Source organism: Phaenicophaeus curvirostris, chromosome 11, assembly GCF_032191515.1.
Source record: "Phaenicophaeus curvirostris isolate KB17595 chromosome 11, BPBGC_Pcur_1.0, whole genome shotgun sequence".
NCBI lineage: Eukaryota > Metazoa > Chordata > Aves > Cuculiformes > Cuculidae > Phaenicophaeus > Phaenicophaeus curvirostris.
Genome location: NC_091402.1, coordinates 924,479 through 931,584, shown reverse-complemented (window position 1 = coordinate 931,584; position 7,106 = coordinate 924,479).

The window sequence follows — 7,106 nt, the reverse complement described above, 5'->3', positions numbered from 1 at the left end:
TAGTGTTAAAAAAGATCAGTCATCATGTAGTGGACATGACAGAAGCTATTTAAGTTAGCTTTTCTTTTTATTTATAACAGATGTAGAAACCACTCTGGACATTACAAAGAAGTTAATCTTCTTCTATTAAATGTTAAATGTGTAGTTAGAATTTATGTCAAAATATGCTGTGGTGTTCTATTTTGAAACACAAGCTAAATTTACTCTGATTTGAGCTAACGCACATGCCTGAAAATCCTTTGAATACAAAAAAGTGTAGAACTTGGTTTAAGACATTCCCTCAGATTGGTTACAGGTTTCATTGGTTTATTTTTTCCATTTGTTTTAATTGTTACTATTTGCCTATTATTGCTGCAGATATTGACTTAGAAGTCCCAGAGAGTAAAATTATTTGGTTATTGCAGACTTCCTTCTGACTGTTAACACACACTGTTATGTAACTTTTACTGATTAGTGAGACAGTAATAACTCTGTCTACTAAAAGGGCATGGGGAGCTTGAATTCATCTACCAAGTGTCACAAGAACCCATATCATTTTTACTCAGATTGTGATCTATGTCATTTAATCTTACCACGGTTTCATCTACCCCTCCAAGTTATATTAGAATCCTACCGATGATCAGGAAAAGGAAAAATAAACCAACCCACAATACAATACCTGAGACAATGGGCTAACTCTGCAAATGAACCTGGACTACCAGTTGACCTTCATTATTACGGCCACATTCACTTTGGTCTTCCTCCCATCCAGATTATTCTCATGGCTTGTTTAAGCTCAGGGGTTTGAGTTGTGCTGAAGGTGAAGGTCATACCTAGCCTTGTCCTTTGCTGTCCTGACTTGATGACTAGTTTTCCTAGAGGAACTTCAGCCCTATCTTGTAGTCATGTCCTGAGCCCCGACTCCTGCTGCTCCTGACTGGTATCACTTGGTGGGCACTGGATTTATTGCATTACCTCACATGTGAGGGACTGTCAGTGGACCCTAAGAGTGACTCACCTGTGTCCCCTGGTGTTTTGGGATTGTGTCCTGCTTGCTGGGGTGACTGCCCTGCTGTGTCACCCTTGGGTCCCAGCTCATCCTCTCTCTCAGAATAAGCCTGCTCTTGCTGACACTGGGTATCTTTCCACCCAGCAAAACCTTCAGCTTTGACCTAGGAACTGAGCACTTAAGGACAGAGTTTACCAAAAGCAGCATGTTCAGTTAGAAGCTCTCCTATGCAGACCATAGGGAATGATTAGGAAAAGAGTCACACAGAAGAATATAGGACTGCCTGTAGAAGTTCAGATTTAGCTTGACTAGATCTTCTGCAAGAGAAAGAGGCTTATTGGAACACAGCAGAGATTGATCCAAGCACACCCCTTTTTCTCAATGACAAGTAATAGAGATGTTCAGAAAAGCATAAAGAAATGGCACAAAAGGATTATTCCTTGTATACATTTCTGCGTGTAATAGATACAGGGACCTACAAGGCAAAGTGACACCAAGTTGCTGCATTTCATAGCCCACAGTGGACATAACCTCTGTAATCTTTTTAATCCATTTAGATGTTTGACCTCTACAATAACCCGTGTTAATGAGTTCTTCTGTTACGTGATGTGCATCCTTCCATTGTGAGCCTGCTGCTTGGATGCTGTCTGCTTCTTGCTGCAGAGAATCAGAAACCAAATCTCAAGAAAAAACAGGAGAAAACGTGAGACAAGAGGAAAGAGGAGCAAAAAGCATGGGTGACAATTCCCAAGCTGCAAGATAGACAAACAGCATTACATATGTCCTCCTGCCCTTCTTATGATTGATATAATCAGGCTCTGTGTTCTAGAAAACATACTGCATGCAGCTTGAGAGCCTAAGTAAGACAAATCTCTGGGGAAGAGTGGGCCAAAGTGACTTGTTTTTTCTTTCCAGCAGTATCCAAGTGACAGAGTTCAAATCTGTATGTGCTTTATTTGTGTGCGAGGTAAACACACAAGCCAGTAAGGGTTCCTGGGGGCAGTCAGCATAAATGCAAGGCACGCCTTCCCATGGCGCATGCTTTTTTTGTAAGAGCAGTAAAAAAACAAACAAAGCTGAAAGAAATAACAAGAAATAAAATACTTTGTGTTCTAATCCATCTTGAATGTTTATCTAGTAAATATATAGTTAAAGTGCCTGAACCATCCAGATTTATTAAATTTTTAAAACATCATCTGTGCAGACCATGTTCCAGGGCAAACAGGTTTTATTATAATACATGACACGTCGCCTGCCTGGCTGCACAGCAGAGCTTTCAAATGGGGCTTTGCAGGCCTTTTTTTCCTGGGAGGAATAGCCCACTTGTCTTGCCGGGGCAGCGGACCTCACATCATGAAACAAACAGGAGCTCCTGTCCCTCGTGCAAGGCCTTACTATTTATTTCTTTGGATGTTTGGTCACTCTGGAAAACATTCACTCTGTTGAAAAAAATTCCCTGTCTGTCCATTTTCTGTTCACAATCAACACATCACTGGCTCTTTTATCTATTTAAACAGCAGCAGGTGGCATTTTGGCAATTTGGCTGTCAGTCCATGCTCACCTGTTGGAAAGTGCTTGTAGTTTTACTTTAAGTGAGACAGATGAAAATTACTGTCAAACAGAAATTAAACATTCTGAACTACTTGAGTAATCAGGTTGTTTAGTGAAGTCAGGAGTCATCCAAAGGGCATAAACAATGTATTTTTTTAATCTAAACCATATGATTTTTCCCTCTCATCTGAAGAACAGTCTTACTGATACCAAATGCCATTTAGCATGCAAGTAATGGAAATAGAAAGCACATATTCTAGGCATTTTACTTTTACTTTTACGATGTACCTTTGAATATTATCTAGTTGACCAGAAGACTTGAAAAAGCAGACTGTTGTCAGAAAGTGCTTTACTAAATTCTATTTGGTACAAATGATTAGAAAAGTATTTGAAGACATACTTCTTCCCACTTACACCAAAATTCCTTAGTTAAACGCTTAAATCAAAATTACATTTGTCTTTATTTTCAATACTTTTAAAAACATTGCTGTTTCTCTGACAAAATGGAAAATACAGCCTTCATAATAACCTTGTGAATTGCTTACTCAGAGTCCTAATGGTGTGTATGTTCTTCATTTTTATAGGCTGAATTCCTGCTTTAGCTCTGTGTTGCTGTGACATTCAGTACAGGCAGGTCTGCCACGGATCTTTTAAATTATTTCAAGTTTGCAAGGAATAAGAATGTCTTGGATAAATGTTCTGCTGGTATTTAACCTTAAAGGCTATGTTTCTGAGGAAACACCAGTATCCTCCCTTAATATGCACTGCTCTTTTTAGTGGCATAACAAAGAAACTGAAGATAAAACAATAGACAAAATCTGCAGTTTTTATGTGACTTCTCTTCCTTGTCTCTGATTTCACCCACACAAGTCTGTCATAAGCATTATTTTTTTCTTTTAATGAGGCCAAACAGTACTCAGTTTTTTCCTACTGACTTTCAAAAGAAAGCGTATTGTTGCTTCATTTTATATTATTACTTATGTAAATCTTAGTGTAGCCAAAAAAATATACATGAAAATTTATAGCTTCTGGGTAAACCAGTTTTGCAAAATTCTACTTGGCACTTTCTTTAGCCAGTAGTATTTTCTGATAGGAAAACAAAAATAACTTAATGCATTTCATTGCTGCAATCTCCAGATCCAATGATAGGCCGGATAGATTTTAATTTATTCATTTCTCTACTAGATTAAAAAACAATGCATCACCTTGAAATGCTAGAAGTCATGCACTAAAATAAAGATCAAAAATATCATAACTCAAATCATCTGAAGATCAGTCATGAGCCATCTGAACTTCCTGACTGAAACTGTGGTATTTCTGCGGGAGCTAGTTTAATGTAACCCTAAATCTGTCCTTCTTCTGATCGAGTCCTACCTTAATGGTTTCATTAAAGCTGAGAGTCCACTTAGATGCAAAATTTAGCAACCCTTTGGAAATAATTCTCCATTCAGCTTTACAATCTTTCTGAAAATAAGCCTTCAAATTCGTCAGCCTCTGCAGGACAAAATCCTGTATCGTAACCCTGACCTGCGTCAGACTGCAGAGGCATCAGGAAGCATCCATTTTCATTCAGTTCAGGCACACACCTCTGGGGAGACCTTTATTTGCAGTGCTTCAGACCTTCACGCTACTTTAGTCTTGATCATTCCAAAAACCACTTCCCAGAAGGTCCAAGGCATCAGAGTAACTTTCTAACCCCGGCAGAAGTCTACGCCCAGAGAGAACTAGAGTCTCCTAAATGTTAATGCTGACATCTAGCTGTGGTAGAAGCAGGCATTCCAGGAATCCTATACATGGAAGCTACAGGCTCTTGATTACTTTGACCAACCCTAGCATACTTACATATTAATGCGGTAATTAGTATGGTAAAATGTTTACAGGCACTGCTCACCCAGTAGCAAAAGAAGCTGCTGGGGCTCTTTGCCCAGTGGACTTCTGAGCATCTCATGCTCAGGAGATGATAGGTTTCTGCTACAAGCCCTGGCTAAATTTCTACATGCAGGACCAGTACTCTGCCCTGGTGTATTTTTCTAGTATTCCTGGATGACCAAAACTAGGTTAACATTTTAAAAGAGCAAAGGATTTTTTTCATGCTGACACATGAAAGTTTAAGGTACTTTCTGGAGCTGAAGAGCAGGCAAAGCTGCCACGGAGATAGAGGCTTGCTCTCGCATGACAGGCGTGGAAGCAACACCATTAATTCCTTAGGTTCAATCAGTATTTGCACCAGTTGTTGAACGTAATTCTTAGAAGATGCTAAAAAAAACTACAAATACAGGTAGCAATGAGATTCTGGATAAATAATCTGTACCTGCATAACAATACTCTCACTACCACCACACTAGATAATGTTCAGCGACATTAATTTCTATTCTAGGTTTGGAAATCCATGACTGGTTCCCAAAAGAAATTTGTCTCACGATTAAGGAAAAATTGTGATCACTTGCAAGCCTTAACAACTGTGGAAACTAAACACAACCATGGAAGGGAAGATTTCTGCTTAGACCAGTGCTGTGCAAAGAAAAACCCCTGAGTGAGCCGACCTTCAGTAGTTCCCTTTTATTATTAAATAATTGAAGAATGGTACAGATGAGAGAAGAGATCCACAGCTTTGATTTGTGGTTTATCAATGTCATTTTTTTAATTGGTATATTACATCATTTTGAAGCCTGAAAATAGGAATACAATTTTGGGAATGAGAAAGCCAAAGAGTAGATAATTTCAAGAATAATCCCTGCCGAACAAATGTTTTTCAGTAGTTATTGTATTTTTATGTCTCCTCAGCTGAGATCATCTAAGATAGGCAAAATGATGCCGTCTCTGTTTCTAGTAGCCTGAGAGTGCTGATGTTTAAACTGCAGCCCTCTAACCCTCTGAGATCAGGTCATTTAGCAGAGATATTTATCTCCAGTCAGAAGCATCAAGCCCTTTATTTCTCCAAAGTTTCATTGAAGAGATATATTGAATTTCAGCACACTTCAGTAAGAGCTGAAGAAACACCCTCCCTAGAAGCACGGCTGCTCCCCAGCTTTGTAGGCTGAGCTGCCCGGCTCTGGTGCTCCCCCCGGGCTCAAACTATCAGCTGCCATCTCAGTCTCCCATTGTTATTATTTTAATTAATCAGCATCCCAGGGAAAAGCCTAACAAAACACCACTAAAATCAGATCTCCCAAACCGGCTGGAGTTCTCCTAATTCTTCCCTTTTCCCTTCATGTTTGACCTTTTTCTTTAAGAACATACGGAAAGTAACAGTAAAAGGATGGAGTCCTTGTATGTTTTAGAAGACACCTGGGCCCATCAAAATAAATTTTCTCATGTTTTATTATACTCTTCTAACAGAAGACCAAATTAATCTTTGTTAGTTCAATATAAATTTTATGTCTGAATGTCCAAAAATATTTGCAAAGTGTCAGAAAAATGGAGATTATTATTAAAGATTATGGGGCTATTTGGTTAACTGCTTTTTATCACCTGTAAAAGATGTCATGCATACCTTCTGAATCTCCCAGTTTTAGAAAATAAGGTGGTTACAGCTGCTTGGATGCCAGATTAGAGAGGGACTGGGAATTGAAACACAGAGAAGCAGCCCACATTTTGCATTGAACGCTATTCATAATTATTTCTATTTTCAACTGTCACTGACGGTTGAGGAATCAGTGTAGGATTCGCTTGCAGGAGTTAGTTGGGCCCAAATCATACGTGACCACACAGGATCAGAAAAGAACAAGTTTTTGTCTCTTTTCCCAGTCATCAAACCCAGAGTAAGGGTTGAAAAAATTGTTTCCCTTATGTTGTTAATAAATCCAAACTTATGAGATGCAATAATAAATACTACTGACCTCACTCTAAGGACAGAAATCATATAGAAATGTAGAGTGAAGGTAGAAATAAATTCTGTGCTGAAAGAATTTAAATATACGTTGGAAAGCAAAAGCAAGAGATTTACTCTTGAGTAGAACCTGTGGGTTCCCCAGCCCAGGAGAGATGTTGCTGCCGGACTGGAGGGAGTGCAGCAGAGGAAAGGCCACCAACATGGGCAGGGAACTGGGGCCCGTGGCACACCAGGAGAGGTTGTGGGAGCTGGGCTTCCCTTGCCTTCAGTAAATAAGACAGGCTAAACAGGGAAGCTGGTGGGCTCTTCCATTATCTTGTGGGTAGTTGCAGTCAACACCCAGCCAGACTCTTCTCAGAGCTGCCCAGCCAAGGCAGGAGGCAGCAGACACCAGCTGCAGGAAAGGAGATGCCATCTGCACAGAGGAAGAAAACAATCTTCAGATTATTTGATCAGGGAGATCAGACAGGAGAATGAGCTGCCCAGAAAGGCTGTGGGGTCTCCAGCCTGGAGATGATCAGAACTTGAATAATCAAAGCACTCAGCAAACCAATCAAATTGTGAAAGGAGCAGGGGCAGGACCTGCAGAGATCGTAGCCAACTTAAATTACTCTGTGGCTCTCTGTACAGAAGTAGTATATACTACATTCTTCTGGGATATTTGGAAAATATCCAGAAGCTGTTTGGGAAAATATACCAAAAGCCATTACTAATACAAAGTGGAGTGGTGCCAAC